General features: G+C 43.5%; 1 protein-coding gene across 9 annotated transcripts in view; it reads right to left on the bottom strand.

The window, feature by feature from the left end:
- The window catches only part of atg10 (ATG10 autophagy related 10 homolog (S. cerevisiae)), a 437,210-nt gene that overhangs the window by 323,591 nt on the left and 89,497 nt on the right, over positions 1–24,122 (bottom strand). For 6 of the 9 annotated variants that reach the window (XM_085989510.1, XM_085989498.1, XM_085989505.1 and 3 more), the window contains exon 2: positions 23,840–23,940. The exons of the other annotated variants lie outside the window; for them this stretch is intronic. The gene's annotated coding sequence lies outside the window, so the exon portion shown is untranslated. The remainder of the gene's footprint in view (positions 1–23,839; positions 23,941–24,122) is intronic. 9 annotated transcript variants of the gene reach the window in all.

Below are 24,122 nucleotides of genomic sequence, written 5' to 3'. Positions count from 1 at the left end.
GTGAGTACCGAGAGTGGCTGGAGGAAGACAACTAGAATAGCATTCTGTGAATATTGAGTGTGAGTGGAGGTAGACAACTAGAATAGCATTCTGTGAATACTGAGGGTGAGTGAGTGGAGGAAGACAACTCGAATAGCATTCTGTGAATACTGAGGGTGAGTGGGTGGAGGAAGACAACTAGAATAGCATTCTGTGAATGCTGCGGGTGAGTGGGAGGAGGAAGCCAACTAGAATAGCATTCTGTGAATACTGAGTGTGAGAAGAAGAAGACAACTAGAATGGCATTCTGTGAATACTGAGAGTGAGTGGAGGAAGACAACTAGAATAGCATTCTGTGAATACTGAGAGTGAGTGGAGGAAGACAACGAGAATAGCATTCTGTGAATACTGAGAGAGAGTGGAGGAAGACAACTAGAATAGCATTCTGTGAATACTGAGGGTGAGTGGGTGGAGGAAGACCACTAGAATAGCATTCTGTGAATACGGAGAGTGACTGAATGGAGGAAGACAACTAGAATAGCATTCTGTGAATACTGAGAGTGGGTGGAGGAAGACAACTAGAATTGCAAGATGTGAATACTGAGAGTGGGTGGAGGAAGACAACTAAAATACCATTCTGCGAATACTGAGCGTGAGTGGAGGAAGACAACTAGAATAGCATTCTGTGAATACTGAGAGTGAGTGGAGGAAGACAACGAGAATAGCATTCTGTGAATATTGAGAGAGAGTGGAGGAAGACAACTAGAATAGCATTCTGTGAATACTGAGTGAGTGGAAGAAGACAACTAGAATAGCATTCTGTGAATACTGAGGGTGAGTGGGTGGAGGAAGACCACTAGAATAGCATTCTGTGAATACTGAGTGAGTGAATGGAGGAAGGCAACTAGAATTGCATTCTGTGAATACTGAGGGTGAGTGGAGGAAGACAACTAGAATAGCATTCTGTGAATACTGAGGGTGAGTGGAGGAAGACAACTAGAATAGGATTCTGTGAATACTGAGTGAGTGAGTGAGTGGAGGAAGACAACTAGAATAGCATTGTGTGAATACTGAGAGTGAGTGAAGGAAGACAACTAGAATAGGATTCTGTGAATACTGAGGGTGAGTGAGTGGAGGAAGACAACTAGAATAGCATCGTGTGAATACTGAGAGTGAGTGAAGGAAGACAACTAGAATAGCATTCTGTGAATACTGAGAGTAGGTGGAGGAAAACAACTAGAATAGCATTGTGTGAATACTGAGAGTGTGTGGAGGAAGACAAACAGAATAGCATTCTGTGAATACTGAGGGTGGGTGGAGGAAGACAACTAAAATACCATTCTGCGAATACTGAGCGTGAGTGGAGGAAGACAACTAGAATAGCATTCTGTAAATACTGAGAGTGAGTGGGTGGAGGAAGACAACTAGAATAGCATTCTGTGAATACTGAGAGTGAGTGGAGGAAGACAACGAGAATAGCATTCTGTGAATACTGAGGGTGATTGGGTGGAGGAAGACAACTAGAATAGCATTCTGTGAATACTGAGGGTGAGTGGGTGGAGGAAGACCACTAGAATAGCATTCTGTGAATACTGAGAGTGAGTGGAGGAAGACCACTAGAATAGCATTCTGTGAATACTGAGAGTGAGTGAATGGAGGAAGACAACTGCAATAGCATTCTGTAAGTACTGAGAGTGGGTGGAGGAAGACAACGAGAATTGCATTCTGTGAATACTGAAGGTGAGTGAGTGGAGGAAGACAACTAGAATAGCATTCTGTGAATAATGAGAGTGGGTGGAGGATTCAACTAGAATAGCATTCTGTGAATACTGAGAGTGAGTGGGTGGAGGAAGACAACTAGAATAGCATTCTGTGAATACTGAGAGTGAGTGGGTGGAGGAAGACAACTAGAATAGCATTCTGCGAATACTGAGGGTGAGTGGAGGAAGACAACTAGAATTGCATTCTGTGAATAATGAGAGTGGGTGGGTGGAGGACGACAACGAGAATAGCATTCTGTGAATACTGCGTGTGAGTGGAGGAAGACAACTAGAATAGCATTCTGTGAATACTGAGGGTGAGTGGGTGGAGGAATACACCTAGAATAGCATTCTGTGAATACTGAGAGTGGGTGGAGGAAGACAACTAGAATAGCATTCTGTGAATACTGAGCGTGAGTGGGTGGAGGAAGACAACTAGAATAGCATTCTGTGAATACTGAGAGTGGGTGGAGGAAGACAACTAGAAAAGCATTCTGTGAATACTGAGGGTGAGTGGAGGAAGACAACTAGAACAGCATTCTGTGAATACTGAGAGTAGGTGGGTGGAGGAAGACAACTAGAATAGCATTCTGTGAATACTGAGAGTGAGTGGAGGAAGACAACTAGAATAGCATTCTGTGAATACTGAGAATGGGTGGAGGAAGACAACTAGAATAGCATTCTGTGATTACTGAGGGTGAGTGGGTGGAGGAAGAGAACTAGAATAGCATTCTGTGAATACTGAGAATGAGTGGGTGGAGGAAGACAACTAGAATAGCATTCTGTGAATACCGAGAGTGAGTGGAGGAAGTCAACTAGAATAGGATTCTGTGAATACTGAGAATGAGTGGGTGGAGGAAGACAACTAGAATAGCATTGTGAATACTGAGAGTGAGTGGAGGAAGACAACTAGAAAAGCATTCTGTGAATACTGAGAGTGGGTGGAGGAAGACAACTAGAATAGCATTCTGTGAATACTGAGAGTGAGTGGGTGGAGGAAGACAACAAAAATAGCATTCTGCGAATACCAAGAGTGAGTGGAGGAAGACAACTAAAATAGCATTCTGTGAATACTGATGGGGAGTGGGTGGAGGAAGACAACTAGAATAGCATTCTGTGAATACTGAGAGTGAGTGGCTGGAGGAAGACAACTAGAATAGCATTCTGTGAATACTGAGGGTGAGTGGGTGGAGGAAGACAACTAGAATAGCATTCTGTGAATACTGAGAGTGGGTGGAGGAAGAGAACTAGAATAGCATTCTGTGAATACTGAGTGTGAGTGGAGGAAGACAACTAGAATAGCATTCTGTGAATACTGAGCGTGAGTGGGTGGAGGAAGACAACTGGAATAGCATTCTGTGAATACTGAGAGTGGGTGGAGGAAGACAACTAGAATAGCATTCTGTGATTACTGAGGGTGAGTGGGTGGAGGAAGGCAAATAGAATAGCATTCTGTGAATACTGAGGGTGAGTGATGGAAGACAACTAGAATAGCATTCTGTGAATACGGAGAGTGAGTGGAGGAAGACAACTAGAATAGCATTCTGTGAATACTGCGGGTGAGTGGGTGGAGGAAGAGAACTAGAATAGCATTCTGTGAATACTGAGAATGAGTGGGTGGAGGAAGACAACTAGAATAGCAATCTGTGAATACCGAGAGTGAGTGGAGGAAGTCAACTAGAATAGCATTCTGTGAATACTGAGAGTGAGTGGAAGACGACAACTAGAATAGCATTCTGTGAATACTGAGGGTGAGTGGGTGGAGGAAGACAACTAGAATAGCATTCTGTGAATACGGAGGGTGAGTGGGTGGAGGAAGACAACTAGAATAGCATTCTGTGAATACCGAGAGTGAGTGGAGGAAGACAACTAAAATAGCATTCTGTGAATACTGATGGTGAGTGGGTGGAGGAAGACAACTAGAATAGCATTCTGTGAATACTGAGAGTGAGTGGAAGACGACAAGTAGAATAGCATTCTGTGAATACTGAGGGTGAGTGGGTGGGGGAAGACAACCAGAATAGCATTCTGTGAATACTGAGAGTGAGTGGAGGAAGACAACTAGAATAGCATTCTGTGAATACTGAGGGTGAGTGGAGGAAGACAACTAGAATAGCATTCTGTGAATACTGAGGGTGAGTGAGTGGAGGAAGACAACTAGAAAAGCATTCTGTGAATACTGAGAGTGAGTGAGTGGAGGAAGACAACTGGAATAGCACTGTGTGAATACTGAGAGTGAGTGGAGGAAGACAACTAGAACAGGATTCTGTGAATACTGAGGGTGAGTGGAGGAAGACAACCAGAATTGCATTCTATGAATACTGAGAGTGGGTGGAGGAAGACAACTAGAATAGCATTCTGTGAATACTGAGAGTGGGTGAGTGGAGCAAGACAACTAGAATAGCATTCTGTGAATACTGAGGGTAAGTGCAGGAAGACAACCAGAATAGCATTCTGTGAATACTGAGGGTGAGTGGGTGGAGGAAGACAACTAGAATAGCATTCTGTGAATACTGAGGGTGAGTGGAGGAAGACAACTAGAATTGCATTCTGTGAATACCGAGCGTGGGTGGAGGAAGACAACTAGAATAGCATTCTGTGAATACTGAGAGTGAGTGGAGGAAGACAACTCGAATAGCATTGTGAATACTGAGGGTGAGTGGGTGGAGGAAGACAACCAGAATAGCATTCTGTGAATACTGAGAGTGAGTGGAGGAAGACAACTAGAATAGCATTCTGTGAATATTGAGGGTGAGTGGAGGAAGACAACTAGAATAGCATTCTGTGAATACTGAGGGTGAGTGGAGGAAGACAACTAGAATAGCATTCTGTGAATACTGAGAGTGAGTGAGTGGAGGAAGACAACTAGAATAGCATTCTGTGAATACTGAGAGTGAGCAGAGGAAGACAACTAGAATAGCATTCTGTGAATAATGAGAGTGAGTGGGTGGAGGAAGACAACTAGAATAGCATTCTGTGAATGCTGAGGGTGAGTGGAGGAAGACAACTAGAATAGCATTCTGTGAATACTGAGGGTGAGTGGAGGAAGACAACTAGAATGGCATTCTGTGAATACTGAGGGTGAGTGGGTGAAGGAACACAACTAGAATAGCATTCTGTGAATACCGAGAGTGAGTGGAGGAAGTCAACTAGAATAGCATTCTGTGAATACTGAGAATGAGTGGGTGGAGGAAGACAACTAGAATAGCATTCTGTGAATACTGAGAGTGAGTGGGTGGAGGAAGACAACTAGAATAGCATTCTGTGAATACTGAGGGTGAGTGGAGGAAGACAACGAGAATAGCATTCTGTGAATACTGAGAGTGAGTGGAGGAAGACAACTAGAATAGCATTCTGTGAATACTGAGAGTGAGTGAGTGGAGGAAGACAACCAGAATAGCATTCTGTGAATAATCAGAGTGAGTGGAGGAAGACAACTCGAATAGCATTCTGTGAATACTGAAGGTGAGTGGAAGAAGACAACTAGAATAGCATTCTGTGAATACTGAGGGTGAGTGGAGGAAGGCAACTAGAATAGCATTCTGTGAATACTGAGGGTGAGTGGAGGAAGACAACTAGAATAGCATTCTGTGAATACTGAGAGTGAGTGGAGGAAGACAACGAGAATAGCATTCTGTGAATACTGAGAGAGAGTGGAGGAAGACAACCAGAATAGCATTCTGTGAATACTGAGTGAGTGGAAGAAGACAACTAGAATAGCATTATGTGCATACTGAGAGTGAGTGGAGGAACACAACCAGAATAGCATTCTGTGAATACTGAGGGTGAGTGGGTGGAGGAAGACCACTAGAATAGCATTCTGTGAATACGGAGAGTGAGTGAATGGAGGAAGACAACTAGAATAGCATTCTGTGAATACTGAGAGTGGGTGGAGGAAGACAACTAGAATTGCAAGATGTGAATACTGAGAGTGGGTGGAGGAAGACAACTAAAGTACCATTCTGCGAATACTGAGCGTGAGTGGAGGAAGACAACTAGAATAGCATTCTGTGAATACTGAGAGTGAGTGGAGGAAGACAACTAGAATAGCATTCTGTGAATACTGAGTGAGTGGAAGAAGACAACTAGAATAGCATTATGTGCATACTGAGAGTGAGTGGAGGAAGACAACTAGAATAGCATTCTGTGAATACTGAGGGTGAGTGGGTGGAGGAAGACCACTAGAATAGCATTCTGTGAATACTGAGAGTGAGTGGAGGAAGACCACTAGAATAGCATTCTGTGAATACTGAGTGAGTGAATGGAGGAAGACAACTAGAATTGCATTCTGTGAATACTGAGTGAGTGAGTGAGTGGAGGAAGACAACTAGAATAGCATTGTGTGAATACTGAGAGTGAGTGAAGGAAGACAACTAGAATAGCATTCTGTGAATACTGAGAGTAGGTGGAGGAAAACAACTAGAATAGCATTGTGTGAATACTGAGAGTGTGTGGAGGAAGACAAACAGAATAGCATTCTGTGAATACTGAGGGTGGGTGGAGGAAGACAACTAAAATACCATTCTGCGAATACTGAGCGTGAGTGGAGGAAGACAACTAGAATAGCATTCTGTAAATACTGAGAGTGAGTGGGTGGAGGAAGACAACTAGAATAGCATTCTGTGAATACTGAGAGTGAGTGGAGGAAGACAACGAGAATAGCATTCTGTGAATACTGAGGGTGATTGGGTGGAGGAAGACAACTAGAATAGCATTCTGTGAATACTGAGGGTGAGTGGGTGGAGGAAGACAACAAGAATAGCATTCTGCGAATACCAAGAGTGAGTGGAGGAAGACAACTAAAATAGCATTCTGTGAATACTGATGGGGAGTGGGTGGAGGAAGACAACTAGAATAGCATTCTGTGAATACTGAGAGTGAGTGGCTGGAGGAAGACAACTAGAATAGCATTCTGTGAATACTGAGGGTGAGTGGGTGGAGGAAGACAACTAGAATAGCATTCTGTGAATACTGAGAGTGGGTGGAGGAAGAGAACTAGAATAGCATTCTGTGAATACTGAGTGTGAGTGGAGGAAGACAACTAGAATAGCATTCTGTGAATACTGAGCGTGAGTGGGTGGAGGAAGACAACTGGAATAGCATTCTGTGAATACTGAGAGTGGGTGGAGGAAGACAACTAGAATAGCATTCTGTGATTACTGAGGGTGAGTGGGTGGAGGAAGGCAAATAGAATAGCATTCTGTGAATACTGAGGGTGAGTGATGGAAGACAACTAGAATAGCATTCTGTGAATACGGAGAGTGAGTGGAGGAAGACAACTAGAATAGCATTCTGTGAATACTGCGGGTGAGTGGGTGGAGGAAGAGAACTAGAATAGCATTCTGTGAATACTGAGAATGAGTGGGTGGAGGAAGACAACTAGAATAGCAATCTGTGAATACCGAGAGTGAGTGGAGGAAGTCAACTAGAATAGCATTCTGTGAATACTGAGAGTGAGTGGAAGACGACAACTAGAATAGCATTCTGTGAATACTGAGGGTGAGTGGGTGGAGGAAGACAACTAGAATAGCATTCTGTGAATACGGAGGGTGAGTGGGTGGAGGAAGACAACTAGAATAGCATTCTGTGAATACCGAGAGTGAGTGGAGGAAGACAACTAAAATAGCATTCTGTGAATACTGATGGTGAGTGGGTGGAGGAAGACAACTAGAATAGCATTCTGTGAATACTGAGAGTGAGTGGAAGACGACAAGTAGAATAGCATTCTGTGAATACTGAGGGTGAGTGGGTGGGGGAAGACAACCAGAATAGCATTCTGTGAATACTGAGAGTGAGTGGAGGAAGACAACTAGAATAGCATTCTGTGAATACTGAGGGTGAGTGGAGGAAGACAACTAGAATAGCATTCTGTGAATACTGAGGGTGAGTGAGTGGAGGAAGACAACTAGAAAAGCATTCTGTGAATACTGAGAGTGAGTGAGTGGAGGAAGACAACTGGAATAGCACTGTGTGAATACTGAGAGTGAGTGGAGGAAGACAACTAGAACAGGATTCTGTGAATACTGAGGGTGAGTGGAGGAAGACAACCAGAATTGCATTCTATGAATACTGAGAGTGGGTGGAGGAAGACAACTAGAATAGCATTCTGTGAATACTGAGAGTGGGTGAGTGGAGCAAGACAACTAGAATAGCATTCTGTGAATACTGAGGGTAAGTGCAGGAAGACAACCAGAATAGCATTCTGTGAATACTGAGGGTGAGTGGGTGGAGGAAGACAACTAGAATAGCATTCTGTGAATACTGAGGGTGAGTGGAGGAAGACAACTAGAATTGCATTCTGTGAATACCGAGCGTGGGTGGAGGAAGACAACTAGAATAGCATTCTGTGAATACTGAGAGTGAGTGGAGGAAGACAACTCGAATAGCATTGTGAATACTGAGGGTGAGTGGGTGGAGGAAGACAACCAGAATAGCATTCTGTGAATACTGAGAGTGAGTGGAGGAAGACAACTAGAATAGCATTCTGTGAATATTGAGGGTGAGTGGAGGAAGACAACTAGAATAGCATTCTGTGAATACTGAGGGTGAGTGGAGGAAGACAACTAGAATAGCATTCTGTGAATACTGAGAGTGAGTGAGTGGAGGAAGACAACTAGAATAGCATTCTGTGAATACTGAGAGTGAGCAGAGGAAGACAACTAGAATAGCATTCTGTGAATAATGAGAGTGAGTGGGTGGAGGAAGACAACTAGAATAGCATTCTGTGAATGCTGAGGGTGAGTGGAGGAAGACAACTAGAATAGCATTCTGTGAATACTGAGGGTGAGTGGAGGAAGACAACTAGAATGGCATTCTGTGAATACTGAGGGTGAGTGGGTGAAGGAACACAACTAGAATAGCATTCTGTGAATACCGAGAGTGAGTGGAGGAAGTCAACTAGAATAGCATTCTGTGAATACTGAGAATGAGTGGGTGGAGGAAGACAACTAGAATAGCATTCTGTGAATACTGAGAGTGAGTGGGTGGAGGAAGACAACTAGAATAGCATTCTGTGAATACTGAGGGTGAGTGGAGGAAGACAACGAGAATAGCATTCTGTGAATACTGAGAGTGAGTGGAGGAAGACAACTAGAATAGCATTCTGTGAATACTGAGAGTGAGTGAGTGGAGGAAGACAACCAGAATAGCATTCTGTGAATAATCAGAGTGAGTGGAGGAAGACAACTCGAATAGCATTCTGTGAATACTGAAGGTGAGTGGAAGAAGACAACTAGAATAGCATTCTGTGAATACTGAGGGTGAGTGGAGGAAGGCAACTAGAATAGCATTCTGTGAATACTGAGGGTGAGTGGAGGAAGACAACTAGAATAGCATTCTGTGAATACTGAGAGTGAGTGGAGGAAGACAACGAGAATAGCATTCTGTGAATACTGAGAGAGAGTGGAGGAAGACAACCAGAATAGCATTCTGTGAATACTGAGTGAGTGGAAGAAGACAACTAGAATAGCATTATGTGCATACTGAGAGTGAGTGGAGGAACACAACCAGAATAGCATTCTGTGAATACTGAGGGTGAGTGGGTGGAGGAAGACCACTAGAATAGCATTCTGTGAATACGGAGAGTGAGTGAATGGAGGAAGACAACTAGAATAGCATTCTGTGAATACTGAGAGTGGGTGGAGGAAGACAACTAGAATTGCAAGATGTGAATACTGAGAGTGGGTGGAGGAAGACAACTAAAGTACCATTCTGCGAATACTGAGCGTGAGTGGAGGAAGACAACTAGAATAGCATTCTGTGAATACTGAGAGTGAGTGGAGGAAGACAACTAGAATAGCATTCTGTGAATACTGAGTGAGTGGAAGAAGACAACTAGAATAGCATTATGTGCATACTGAGAGTGAGTGGAGGAAGACAACTAGAATAGCATTCTGTGAATACTGAGGGTGAGTGGGTGGAGGAAGACCACTAGAATAGCATTCTGTGAATACTGAGAGTGAGTGGAGGAAGACCACTAGAATAGCATTCTGTGAATACTGAGTGAGTGAATGGAGGAAGACAACTAGAATTGCATTCTGTGAATACTGAGTGAGTGAGTGAGTGGAGGAAGACAACTAGAATAGCATTGTGTGAATACTGAGAGTGAGTGAAGGAAGACAACTAGAATAGCATTCTGTGAATACTGAGAGTAGGTGGAGGAAAACAACTAGAATAGCATTGTGTGAATACTGAGAGTGTGTGGAGGAAGACAAACAGAATAGCATTCTGTGAATACTGAGGGTGGGTGGAGGAAGACAACTAAAATACCATTCTGCGAATACTGAGCGTGAGTGGAGGAAGACAACTAGAATAGCATTCTGTAAATACTGAGAGTGAGTGGGTGGAGGAAGACAACTAGAATAGCATTCTGTGAATACTGAGAGTGAGTGGAGGAAGACAACGAGAATAGCATTCTGTGAATACTGAGGGTGATTGGGTGGAGGAAGACAACTAGAATAGCATTCTGTGAATACTGAGGGTGAGTGGGTGGAGGAAGACCACTAGAATAGCATTCTGTGAATACTGAGAGTGAGTGGAGGAAGACCACTAGAATAGCATTCTGTGAATACTGAGAGTGAGTGAATGGAGGAAGACAACTACAATAGCATTCTGTAAGTACTGAGAGTGGGTGGAGGAAGACAACGAGAATTGCATTCTGTGAATACTGAAGGTGAGTGAGTGGAGGAAGACAACTAGAATAGCATTCTGTGAATAATGAGAGTGGGTGGAGGATTCAACTAGAATAGCATTCTGTGAATACTGAGAGTGAGTGGGTGGAGGAAGACAACTAGAATAGCATTCTGTGAATACTGAGAGTGAGTGGGTGGAGGAAGACAACTAGAATAGCATTCTGCGAATACTGAGGGTGAGTGGAGGAAGACAACTAGAATTGCATTCTGTGAATAATGAGAGTGGGTGGGTGGAGGACGACAACGAGAATAGCATTCTGTGAATACTGCGTGTGAGTGGAGGAAGACAACTAGAATAGCATTCTGTGAATACTGAGGGTGAGTGGGTGGAGGAATACACCTAGAATAGCATTCTGTGAATACTGAGAGTGGGTGGAGGAAGACAACTAGAATAGCATTCTGTGAATACTGAGCGTGAGTGGGTGGAGGAAGACAACTGGAATAGCATTCTGTGAATACTGAGAGTGGGTGGAGGAAGACAACTAGAAAAGCATTCTGTGAATACTGAGGGTGAGTGGAGGAAGACAACTAGAACAGCATTCTGTGAATACTGAGAGTAGGTGGGTGGAGGAAGACAACTAGAATAGCATTCTGTGAATAGAGGGTGAGTGGAGGAAGACAACTAGAATAGCATTCTGTGAATACTGAGGGTGAGTGGAGGAAGACAACTAGAATAGCATTCTGTGAATACTGAGGGTGAGTGGAGGAAGACAACTAGAATAGGATTCTGTGAATACTGAGGGTGAGTGACTGGAGGAAGACAACTAGAATAGCATTCTGTGAATACTGAGAGTGAGTGAGTGGAGGAAGACAACTAGAATAGCATTGTGTGAATACTGAGAGTGAGTGGAGGAAGACAACTAGAATAGGATTCTGTGAATACTGAGGGTGAGTGAGTGGAGGAAAACAACTAGAATAGCATTCTGTGAATACTGAGGGTGAGTGGAGGAAGACAACCAGAATAGCATTCTGTGAATACTGAGGGTGGGTGGAGGAAGACAACCAGAATAGCATTCTGTGAATACTGAGAGTGGGTGAGTGGAGGAAGACAACTAGAATAGCATTCTGTGAATACTGAGGTTAAGTGCAGGAAGACAACTAGAATAGCATTCTGTGAATACTGAGGGTGAGTGGGTGGAGGAAGACAACGAGAATAGCATTCTGTGAATACTGAGGGTGAGTGGAGGAAGACAACTAGAATAGCATTCTGTGAATACCGAGCGTGGGTGGAGGAAGACAACTAGAATAGCATTCTGTGAATACTGAGAGTGAGTGGAGGAAGACAACTAGAATAGCATTCTGTGAATACTGAGAGTGAGTGGAGGAAGACAACTCGAATAGCATTGTGAATGCTGAGGGTGAGTGGAGGAAGACAAGTAGAATAGCATTCTGTGAATACTGAGGGTGAGTGGAGGAAGACAACTAGAATAGCATTCTGTGAATACTGAGAGTGAGTGGAGGAAGACAACTAGAATAGCATTCTGTGAATACTGAGGGTGAGTGGGTGGAGGAAGACAACCAGAATAGCATTCTGTGAATACTGAGAGTGAGTGGAGGAAGACAACTAGAATAGCATTCTGTGAATACTGAGGGTGAGTGAGTGGAGGAAGACAACTAGAATAGCAATCTGTGAATACTGAGGGTGAGTGGAGGAAGACAACTAGAATAGCATTCTGTGAATACTGAGAGTGAGTGAGTGGAGGAAGACAACTAGAATAGCATTCTGTGAATACTGAGAGCGAGTGGGTGGAGGAAGACAACTAGAATAGCATTCTGTGAATACTGAGAGTGAGTGGAGGAAGACAACTAGAATAGCATTCTGTGAATACTGAGAGTGGGTGGAGGAAGACAACTAGAATAGCATTCTGTGAATACTGAGTGTGAGTGGAGGAAGACAACTAGAATAGCATTCTGTGAATACTGAGCGTGAGTGGGTGGAGGAAGACAACTAGAATAGCATTCTGTGAATACTGAGAGTGGGTGGAGGAATTCAACTAGAATAGCATTCTGTGAATACTGAGAGTGAGTGTGTGGAGGAAGACAACTAGAATAGCATTCTGTGAATACTGAGGGTGAGTGGAGGAAGACAACTAGAGTAGCATTCTGTGAATACTGAGGGTGAGTGGGTGGAGGAAGACAACTAGAATAGGATTCTGTGAATACTGAGGGTGAGTGAGTGGAGGAAGACAACCAGAATAGCATTCTGTGAATACTGAGGGTGAGTGATGGAAGACAACTGGAATAGCATTCTGTGAATACGGAGAGTGAGTGGAGGAAGACAACTAGAATAGCATTCTGTGAATACTGAGGGTGAGTGGGTGGAGGAAGACAACTAGAATAGCAATCTGTGAATACTGAGAGTGAGCAGAGGAAGACAACTAGAATAGCATTCTGTGATTACTGAGGGTGAGTGGGTGGAGGAAGACAACTAGAATAGCATTCTGTGAATACTGAGGGTGAGTGATGGAAGACAACTAGAATAGCATTCTGTGAATATGGAGAGTGAGCAGAAGAAGACAACTAGAATAGCATTCTGTGAATACTGAGAGTGAGCAGAGGAAGACAACTAGAATAGCATTCTGTGAATACTGAGAATGAGTGGGTGGAGGAAGACAACTAGAATAGCATTCTGTGAATACTGAGGGTGAGTGGGTGAAGGAACACAACTAGAATAGCATTCTGTGAATACCGAGAGTGAGTGGAGGAAGTCAACTAGAATAGCATTCTGTGAATACTGAGAATGAGTGGGTGGAGGAAGACAACTAGAATAGCATTCTGTGAATACTGAGAGTGGGTGGAGGAAGACAACTAGAATAGCATTCTGTGAATACTGATGGTGAGTGGGTGGAGGAAGACAACTAGAATAGCATTCTGTGAATACTGAGAGTGAGTGGAAGACGACAACTAGAATAGCATTCTGTGAATACTGAGGGTGAGTGGGTGGGGGAAGACAACCAGAATAGCATTCTGTGAATACTGAGACTGAGTGGAGGAAGACAACTAGAATAGCATTCTGTGAATACTGAGAGTGGGTGGAGGAAGACAACTAGAATTGCATTCTGTGAATACTGAGAGTGGGTGGGTGGAGGACGACAACGAGAATAGCATTCTGTGAATACTGAGGGTGAGTGGGTGGAGGAAGACAACTAGAATAGCATTCTGTGAAGACTGAGAGTGAGTGGAGGAAGACAACTAGAAAAGCATTCCGTGAATACTGAGAGCAAGTGGGTGGAGGAAGACAACTAGAATAGCATTCTGTGAATACTGAGAGCAAGTGGGTGGAGGAAGACAACTAGAATAGCATTCTGTGAATACCGAGAGAGAGTGGAGGAAGTCAAGTAGAATAGCATTCTGTGAATACTGAGAGGGAGTGGAGGAAGACAACTAGAATAGAATTCTGTGAATACTGAGAGTGAGTGGAGGAAGACAACTAGAATAGCATTCTGTGAATACTGAGAGTGGGTGGAGGAAGACCACTAGAATAGCATTCTGTGAATACTGAGTGTGAGTGGAGGAAGACAACTAGAATAGCATTCTGTGAATACTGAGCGTGAGTGGGTGGAGGAAGACAACTAGAATAGCATTCTGTGAATACTGAGAGTGGGTGGAGGAAGACAACTAGAGTAGCATTCTGTGAATACTGAGCATGAGTGGAGGAAGACAACTAGAATAGCATTCTGTGATTACTGAGGGTGAGTGGGTGGAGGAAGACAACTAGAATAGCATTCTGTGAATACTGAGGGTGAGTGATGGAAGACAACGAGGATAGCATTCTGTGAATACGGAGAGTGAGTGGAGGAAGACAACTAGAATAGCATTCTGTGAATACTGAGGGTGAGTGGGTGGAGGAAGACAACTAGAATAGCAATCTGTGAATACTGAGAGTGAGCAGAGGAAGACAACTAGAATAGCATTCTGTGAATACTGAGAGTGAATGGAAGACGACAACTAGAATAGCATTCTGTGAATACTGAGGGTGAGTGGGTGGAGGAAGACAACCAGAATAGCATTCTGTGAATACTGAGGGTGAGTGGAGGAAGACAACTAGAATAGCATTCTGTGAATACTGAGGGTGAGTGGAGGAAGACAACTAGAATAGCATTCTGTGAATACTGAGAGTGAGTGAGTGGAGGAAGACAACTAGAATAGCATTCTGTGAATACTGAGAATGAGTGGGTGGAGGAAGACAACTAGAATAGCATTCTGTGAATACGGAGGGTGAGTGGGTGGAGGAAGAGAACTAGAATAGCATTCTGTGAGTACTGAGAATGAGTGGGTGGAGGAAGACAACTAGAATAGCAATCTGTGAATACTGAGAGTGAGCAGAGGAAGACAACGAGAATAGCATTCTGTGAATACTGAGAGTGAGTGGAAGACGACAACTAGGATAGCATTCTGTGAATACTGAGGGTGAGTGGGTGGGGGAAGACAACCAGAATAGCATTCTGTGAGTACTGAGAGTGAGTGAAGGAAGACAACTAGAATCGCATTCTGTGAATACTGGGGGTGAGTGGAGGAAGACAACTAGAATAGCATTCTGTGAATACTGAGAGTGAGTGAGTGGAGAAAGACAACCAGAATAGCATTCTGTGAATAATGAGAGTGAGTGGAGGAAGACAACTAGAATAGCATTCTGTGAATACTGAGGGTGAGTGGAGGAAGACAACTAGAATAGCATTCTGTGAATACTGAGGGTGAGTGGAGGAAGACAACTAGAATAGCATTCTGTGAATACAGAGGGTGAGTGGAGGAAGACAACTAGAATAGGATTCTGTGAATACTGAGGGTGAGTGAGTGGAGGAAGACAACTAGAATAGCATTCTGTGAATACTGAGGGTGAGTGAGTGGAGGAAGACAACTAGAATGGCATCGTGTGAATACTGAGAGTGAGTGAAGGAAGACAAACAGAATAGCATTCTGTGAATACTGAGGGTGGGTGGAGGAAGACAACCAGAATAGCATTCTATGAATACTGAGAGTGGGTGGAGGAAGACAACTAGAATAGCATTCTGTGAATACTGAGAGTGGGTGAGTGGAGGAAGACAACTAGAATCGCATTCTGTGAATACTGAGGGTAAGTGCAGGAAGACAACTAGAATAGCATTCTGTGAATACTGAGGGTGACTGGGTGGAGGAAGACAACTAGAATAGCATTCTGTGAATACTGAGGGTGAGTGGAGGAAGACAACTAGAATAGCATTCTGTGAATACCGAGCGTGGGTGGAGGAAGACAACTAGAATAGCATTCTGTGAATACTGAGGGTGAGTGGAGGAAGACAACTAGAATAGCATTCTGTGAATACTGAGGGTGAGTGGAGGAAGACAACTAGAATAGCATTCTGTGAATACTGAGAGTGAGTGGAGGAAGACAACTAGAATAGCATTCTGTGAGTACCGAGAGTGGGTGGAGGAAGACAACTAGAATAGCATTCTGTGAATATTGAGTGTGAGTGGAGGTAGACAACTAGAATAGCATTCTGTGAATACTGAGGGTGAGTGAGTGGAGGAAGACAACTCGAATAGCATTCTGTGAATACTGAGGGTGAGTGGGTGGAGGAAGACAACTAGAATAGCATTCTGTGAATGCTGCGGGTGAGTGGGAGGAGGAAGCCAACTAGAATAGCATTCTGTGAATACTGAGTGTGAGAAGAAGAAGACAACTAGAATGGCATTCTGTGAATACTGAGAGTGAGTGGAGGAAGACAACTAGAATAGCATTCTGTGAATACTGAGAGTGAGTGGAGGAAGACAACGAGAATAGCATTCTGTGAATACTGAGAGAGAGTGGAGGAAGACAACTAGAATAGCATTCTGTGAATACTGAGGGTGAGTGGGTGGAGGAAGACCACTAGAATAGCATTCTGTGAATACGGAGAGTGACTGAATGGAGGAAGACAACTAGAATAGCATTCTGTGAATACTGAGAGTGGGTGGAGGAAGACAACTAGAATTGCAAGATGTGAATACTGAGAGTGGGTGGAGGAAGACAACTAAAATACCATTCTGCGAATACTGAGCGTGAGTGGAGGAAGACAACTAGAATAGCATTCTGTGAATACTGAGAGTGAGTGGAGGAAGACAACGAGAATAGCATTCTGTGAATACTGAGAGAGAGTGGAGGAAGACAACTAGAATAGCATTCTGTGAATACTGAGTGAGTGGAAGAAGACAACTAGAATAGCATTCTGTGAATACTGAGGGTGAGTGGGTGGAGGAAGACCACTAGAATAGCATTCTGTGAATACTGAGTGAGTGAATGGAGGAAGGCAACTAGAATTGCATTCTGTGAATACTGAGTGAGTGGAGGAAGACAACTAGAATAGCATTGTGTGAATACTGAGAGTGAGTGAAGGAAGACAACTAGAATAGGATTCTGTGAATACTGAGGGTGAGTGAGTGGAGGAAGACAACTAGAATAGCATCGTGTGAATACTGAGAGTGAGTGAAGGAAGACAACTAGAATAGCATTCTGTGAACACTGAGAGTAGGTGGAGGAAAACAACTAGAATAGCATTGTGTGAATACTGAGAGTGTGTGGAGGAAGACAAACAGAATAGCATTCTGTGAATACTGAGGGTGGGTGGAGGAAGACAACTAAAATACCATTCTGCGAATACTGAGCGTGAGTGGAGGAAGACAACTAGAATAGCATTCTGTAAATACTGAGAGTGAGTGGGTGGAGGAAGACAACTAGAATAGCATTCTGTGAATACTGAGAGTGAGTGGAGGAAGACAACGAGAATAGCATTCTGTGAATACTGAGGGTGATTGGGTGGAGGAAGACAACTAGAATAGCATTCTGTGAATACTGAGGGTGAGTGGGTGGAGGAAGACCACTAGAATAGCATTCTGTGAATACTGAGAGTGAGTGGAGGAAGACCACTAGAATAGCATTCTGTGAATACTGAGAGTGAGTGAATGGAGGAAGACAACTGCAATAGCATTCTGTAAGTACTGAGAGTGGGTGGAGGAAGACAACGAGAATTGCATTCTGTGAATACTGAAGGTGAGTGAGTGGAGGAAGACAACTAGAATAGCATTCTGTGAATAATGAGAGTGGGTGGAGGATTCAACTAGAATAGCATTCTGTGAATACTGAGAGTGAGTGGGTGGAGGAAGACAACTAGAATAGCATTCTGTGAATACTGAGAGTGAGTGGGTGGAGGAAGACAACTAGAATAGCATTCTGCGAATACTGAGGGTGAGTGGAGGAAGACAACTAGAATTGCATTCTGTGAATAATGAGAGTGGGTGGGTGGAGGACGACAACGAGAATAGCATTCTGTGAATACTGCGTGTGAGTGGAGGAAGACAACTAGAATAGCATTCTGTGAATACTGAGGGTGAGTGGGTGGAGGAATACACCTAGAATAGCATTCTGTGAATACTGAGAGTGGGTGGAGGAAGACAACTAGAATAGCATTCTGTGAATACTGAGCGTGAGTGGGTGGAGGAAGACAACTAGAATAGCATTCTGTGAATACTGAGAGTGGGTGGAGGAAGACAACTAGAAAAGCATTCTGTGAATACTGAGGGTGAGTGGAGGAAGACAACTAGAACAGCATTCTGTGAATACTGAGAGTAGGTGGGTGGAGGAAGACAACTAGAATAGCATTCTGTGAATACTGAGAGTGAGTGGAGGAAGACAACTAGAATAGCATTCTGTGAATACTGAGAATGGGTGGAGGAAGACAACTAGAATAGCATTCTGTGATTACTGAGGGTGAGTGGGTGGAGGAAGAGAACTAGAATAGCATTCTGTGAATACTGAGAATGAGTGGGTGGAGGAAGACAACTAGAATAGCATTCTGTGAATACCGAGAGTGAGTGGAGGAAGTCAACTAGAATAGGATTCTGTGAATACTGAGAATGAGTGGGTGGAGGAAGACAACTAGAATAGCATTGTGAATACTGAGAGTGAGTGGAGGAAGACAACTAGAAAAGCATTCTGTGAATACTGAGAGTGGGTGGAGGAAGACAACTAGAATAGCATTCTGTGAATACTGAGAGTGAGTGGGTGGAGGAAGACAACAAGAATAGCATTCTGCGAATACCAAGAGTGAGTGGAGGAAGACAACTAAAATAGCATTCTGTGAATACTGATGGGGAGTGGGTGGAGGAAGACAACTAGAATAGCATTCTGTGAATACTGAGAGTGAGTGGCTGGAGGAAGACAACTAGAATAGCATTCTGTGAATACTGAGGGTGAGTGGGTGGAGGAAGACAACTAGAATAGCATTCTGTGAATACTGAGAGTGGGTGGAGGAAGAGAACTAGAATAGCATTCTGTGAATACTGAGTGTGAGTGGAGGAAGACAACTAGAATAGCATTCTGTGAATACTGAGCGTGAGTGGGTGGAGGAAGACAACTGGAATAGCATTCTGTGAATACTGAGAGTGGGTGGAGGAAGACAACTAGAATAGCATTCTGTGATTACTGAGGGTGAGTGGGTGGAGGAAGGCAAATAGAATAGCATTCTGTGAATACTGAGGGTGAGTGATGGAAGACAACTAGAATAGCATTCTGTGAATACGGAGAGTGAGTGGAGGAAGACAACTAGAATAGCATTCTGTGAATACTGAGGGTGAGTGGGTGGAGGAAGAGAACTAGAATAGCATTCTGTGAATACTGAGAATGAGTGGGTGGAGGAAGACAACTAGAATAGCAATCTGTGAATACCGAGAGTGAGTGGAGGAAGTCAACTAGAATAGCATTCTGTGAATACTGAGAGTGAGTGGAAGACGACAACTAGAATAGCATTCTGTGAATACTGAGAGTGAGTGGAGGAAGACAACTAGAATAGCATTCTGTGAATACTGAGGGTGAGTGGAGGAAGACAACTAGAATAGCATTCTGTGAATACTGAGGGTGAGTGAGTGGAGGAAGACAACTAGAAAAGCATTCTGTGAATACTGAGAGTGAGTGAGTGGAGGAAGACAACTGGAATAGCACTGTGTGAATACTGAGAGTGAGTGGAGGAAGACAACTAGAACAGGATTCTGTGAATACTGAGGGTGAGTGGAGGAAGACAACCAGAATTGCATTCTATGAATACTGAGAGTGGGTGGAGGAAGACAACTAGAATAGCATTCTGTGAATACTGAGAGTGGGTGAGTGGAGCAAGACAACTAGAATAGCATTCTGTGAATACTGAGGGTAAGTGCAGGAAGACAACCAGAATAGCATTCTGTGAATACTGAGGGTGAGTGGGTGGAGGAAGACAACTAGAATAGCATTCTGTGAATACTGAGGGTGAGTGGAGGAAGACAACTAGAATTGCATTCTGTGAATACCGAGCGTGGGTGGAGGAAGACAACTAGAATAGCATTCTGTGAATACTGAGAGTGAGTGGAGGAAGACAACTCGAATAGCATTGTGAATACTGAGGGTGAGTGGGTGGAGGAAGACAACCAGAATAGCATTCTGTGAATACTGAGAGTGAGTGGAGGAAGACAACTAGAATAGCATTCTGTGAATATTGAGGGTGAGTGGAGGAAGACAACTAGAATAGCATTCTGTGAATACTGAGGGTGAGTGGAGGAAGACAACTAGAATAGCATTCTGTGAATACTGAGGGTGAGTGGGTGGAGGAAGACAACTAGAATAGCAATCTGTGAATACTGAGAGTGAGCAGAGGAAGACAACTAGAATAGCATTCTGTGAATAATGAGAGTGAGTGGGTGGAGGAAGACAACTAGAATAGCATTCTGTGAATGCTGAGGGTGAGTGGAGGAAGACAACTAGAATAGCATTCTGTGAATACTGAGGGTGAGTGGAGGAAGACAACTAGAATGGCATTCTGTGAATACTGAGGGTGAGTGGGTGAAGGAACACAACTAGAATAGCATTCTGTGAATACCGAGAGTGAGTGGAGGAAGTCAACTAGAATAGCATTCTGTGAATACTGAGAATGAGTGGGTGGAGGAAGACAACTAGAATAGCATTCTGTGAATACTGAGAGTGAGTGGGTGGAGGAAGACAACTAGAATAGCATTCTGTGAATACTGAGGGTGAGTGGAGGAAGACAACGAGAATAGCATTCTGTGAATACTGAGAGTGAGTGGAGGAAGACAACTAGAATAGCATTCTGTGAATACTGAGAGTGAGTGAGTGGAGGAAGACAACCAGAATAGCATTCTGTGAATAATCAGAGTGAGTGGAGGAAGACAACTCGAATAGCATTCTGTGAATACTGAAGGTGAGTGGAAGAAGACAACTAGAATAGCATTCTGTGAATACTGAGGGTGAGTGGAGGAAGGCAACTAGAATAGCATTCTGTGAATACTGAGGGTGAGTGGAGGAAGACAACTAGAATAGCATTCTGTGAATACTGAGGGTGAGTGGAGGAAGACAACTAGAATAGGATTCTGTGAATACTGAGGGTGAATGAGTGGAGGAAGACAACTAGAATAGGATTCTGTGAATACTGAGGGTGAGTGAGTGGAGGAAGACAACTAGAATAGCATTGTGTGAGTACTGAGAGTAGGTGGAGGAAGACAACTAGAATAGCATTCTGTGAATACTGAGAGTGGGTGGAGGAAGACAACTAGAATAGCATTCTGTGAATACTGAGAGTAGGTGGAGGAAGACAGCTAGAATAGCATTCTGTGAATACTGAGGGTGGGTGGAGGAAGACAACTAGAATAGCATTCTGTGAATACTGAGGGTGGGTGGAGGAAGACAACCAGAATAGCATTCTATGAATACTAAGAGTGGGTGGAGGAAGACAACTAGAATAGCATTCTGTGAATACTGAGAGTGGGTGAGTGGAGGAAGACAACTAGAATAGCATTCTGTGAATACTGAGGGTAAGTGCAGGAAGACAACTAGAATAGCATTCTGTGAATACTGAGGGTGAGTGGAGGAAGACAACTAGAATAGCATTCTGTGAATACTGAGAGTGGGTGGAGGAAGACAACCAGAATAGCATTCTGCGAATACTGAGAGTGGGTGCAGTAAGACAACTAGAATAGCATGCTGTGAATACTGAGAGTGGGTGGGTGGAGGAAGACAACTAGAATAGCATTCTGTGAATACTGAGCGTGGGTGGAGGAAGACAACTAGAATAGAATTCTGTGAATACTGAGGGTGAGTGGAGGAAGACAACTAGAATAGCATTCTGTGAATACTGAGAGTGAGTGAGTGGAGGAAGACAACTAGAATAGCATTGTGTGAATACTGAGAGTGAGTGGAGGAAGACAACTAGAATAGGATTCTGTGAATACTGAGGGTGAGTGGAGGAAGACAACTAGAATAGCATTCTGTGAATACTGAGAGTGGGTGGAGGAAGACAACTAGAATAGCATTGTGTGAATACTGAGAGTGGGTGGAGGAAGACAACCAGAATAGCATTCTGTGAATACTGAGGGTGGGTGGAGGAAGACAACCAGAATAGCATTCTATGAATACTGAGAGTGGGTGGAGGAAGACAACTAGAATAGCATTCTGTGAATACTGAGAGTGGGTGGAGGAAGACAACCAGAATAGCATTCTGCAAATACCGAGAGTGAGTGGAGGAAGACAACTAGAATAGCATTCTGTGAATACTGAGAGTGGGTGCAGTAAGACAACTAGAATAGCATGCTGTGAATACTGAGAGTAGGTGGGTGGAGGAAGACAACTAGAATAGCATTCTGTGAATACTGAGAGTGAGTGGAGGAAGACAACTAGAATAGCATTCTGTGAATACTCAGGGTGAGTGGAGGAAGACAACTAGAATAGCATTCTGTGAATACTGAGAGTGAGTGAGTGGAGGAAGACAACTAGAATAGCATTCTGTGAATACTGAGAGTGAGTGGAGGAAGACAACTAGAATTGCATTCTGTGAATACGGAGGGTGAATGAGTGGAGGAAGACAACTAGAATAGCATTCGGTGAATACTGAGGGTGAGTGGAGGAAGACAACTAGAATAGCATTCTGTGAACACTGAGAGTGAGTGGAGAAAGACAACTAGAATAGCATTTTGTGAATACTGAGAGTGAGTGTGTGGAGGAAAACAACTAGAATAGCATTCTGTGAATACTGAGAGTGTGGAGGAAGACAACTAGAATAGCATTCTGTGAATACTGAGGGTGAGTGGGTGCAGGAAGACAACTAGAATAGCATTCTCTGAATACTGAGGGTGAGTGGAGGAAGACGACTAGAATCGCATTCTGTGAATACTGAGAGTGAGTGGAGGAAGACATCTAGAATAGCATTCTGTGAATACTGAGAGTGAGTGGAGGAAGACAACTAGAATAGCATTCTGTGAATATTGAGTGAGTGGGTGGAGGAAGACAACTAGAATAGCATTCTGTGAATACTGAGGGTGAGTGGAGGAAGACAACTAGAATAGCATTCTCTGAATACTGAGAGTGAGTGGAGGAAGACATCTAGAATAGCATTCTGTGAATACCGAGAGTGAGTGGAGGAAGACAACTAGAATAGCATTCTGTGAATACTGAGGGCGAGTGGAGGAAGACAACTAGAATAGCATTCTCTGAATACTGAGGGTGAGTGAGTGGAGGAAGACAACTAGAATAGCATTCTGTGAATACCGAGAGTGAGTGGAAGAAGACAACTAGAATAGCATTCTCTGAATACTGAGAGTGAGTGGAGGAAGACAACTAGAATGGCATTCTGTGAATACTGAGGGTGAGTGGAGGAAGACAACTCGAATAGCATTCTGTGAATACTGAGGGTGAGTGGAGGAAGACAACTAGGCAGCACGGTGGCATAGTGGTTAGCACTGTTGCCTCACAGCGCCAGGGACCCGGGTTCAAATCCGGAAGACAACTGGAAGAGCATTCTGTGAATACTGACAGTGAGTGGAGGAAGGGAGTCTCTTATGGTAATTTTTTTACACCGAACCTCAGATACCTTTGGGGTAATTTTGACTTTGCGAAAGTGTAAAATGGGTGACAACAAATCGGCAGCCCATTTTACACACATTTCAATGGAAATAAGAACTGGGAGATGTGAAACAGATTGCTGATTCACAATCACCCATCTTACACCATTGCACAAAATCAAAATTACCCGTGTGTTACAGCTGGACACCATAATGAAAATACACATCGGAGCTCTATGACATCCAGCCTCCCTAACATACTATTTTGAACTACAGTTTGATCATTTTGACTTTTTCTTTTGAAGACTATCCATGATCGATTTAAGCAATGAAATTCTCCTTGTAACATAAAACATGAGAAAGTCTGTTTCTTCCATAATGACTTGCTAAGAAAAAGACTTTAATTACAGAGAAAAACAGGCAAAATCTCATTTTCATTCAAAGAATATTTTCACTCCTTATACATTATACATCCCAGGTCATTCGGTGACACGAATCCTCATATATTCTGGTCTAAGGGAACCAACATAATATGGCTGTTGTACAACTTTTAGAGCTGAGCTCCCCAATAAAACATACCTGCACCTCTACTCAGAATGCATCAGGTAATCCATCACTTCATTTCTCAAGCACCTGTTGCAAACCAATGGTCCACAAACTTCGGCAAGTGACCCCAATTACTACAAAAAGGAAAATTGGGTTAGCAAAGTACCATTGCTGCTCGGCAGATGCTAGCTACTAGTAAAAAGGTTTTTCTATTACCAGTTTAAAAGATTTCCTGCTCCCCACATAAGAACATGTGAATTCTTTTAACAGTAAAAGGCATCCTGACAGTTTGAGAGGAATGAATAACTCCCCTTTT

The sequence above is a fragment of the Somniosus microcephalus genome, chromosome 1 (assembly GCF_052327205.1).
Source record: "Somniosus microcephalus isolate GS21.2 chromosome 1, FLI_Smic_1.0, whole genome shotgun sequence".
Taxonomy (NCBI): Eukaryota; Metazoa; Chordata; class Chondrichthyes; order Squaliformes; family Somniosidae; genus Somniosus; species Somniosus microcephalus.
This window is presented reverse-complemented; position numbering and strand designations above follow the sequence as displayed.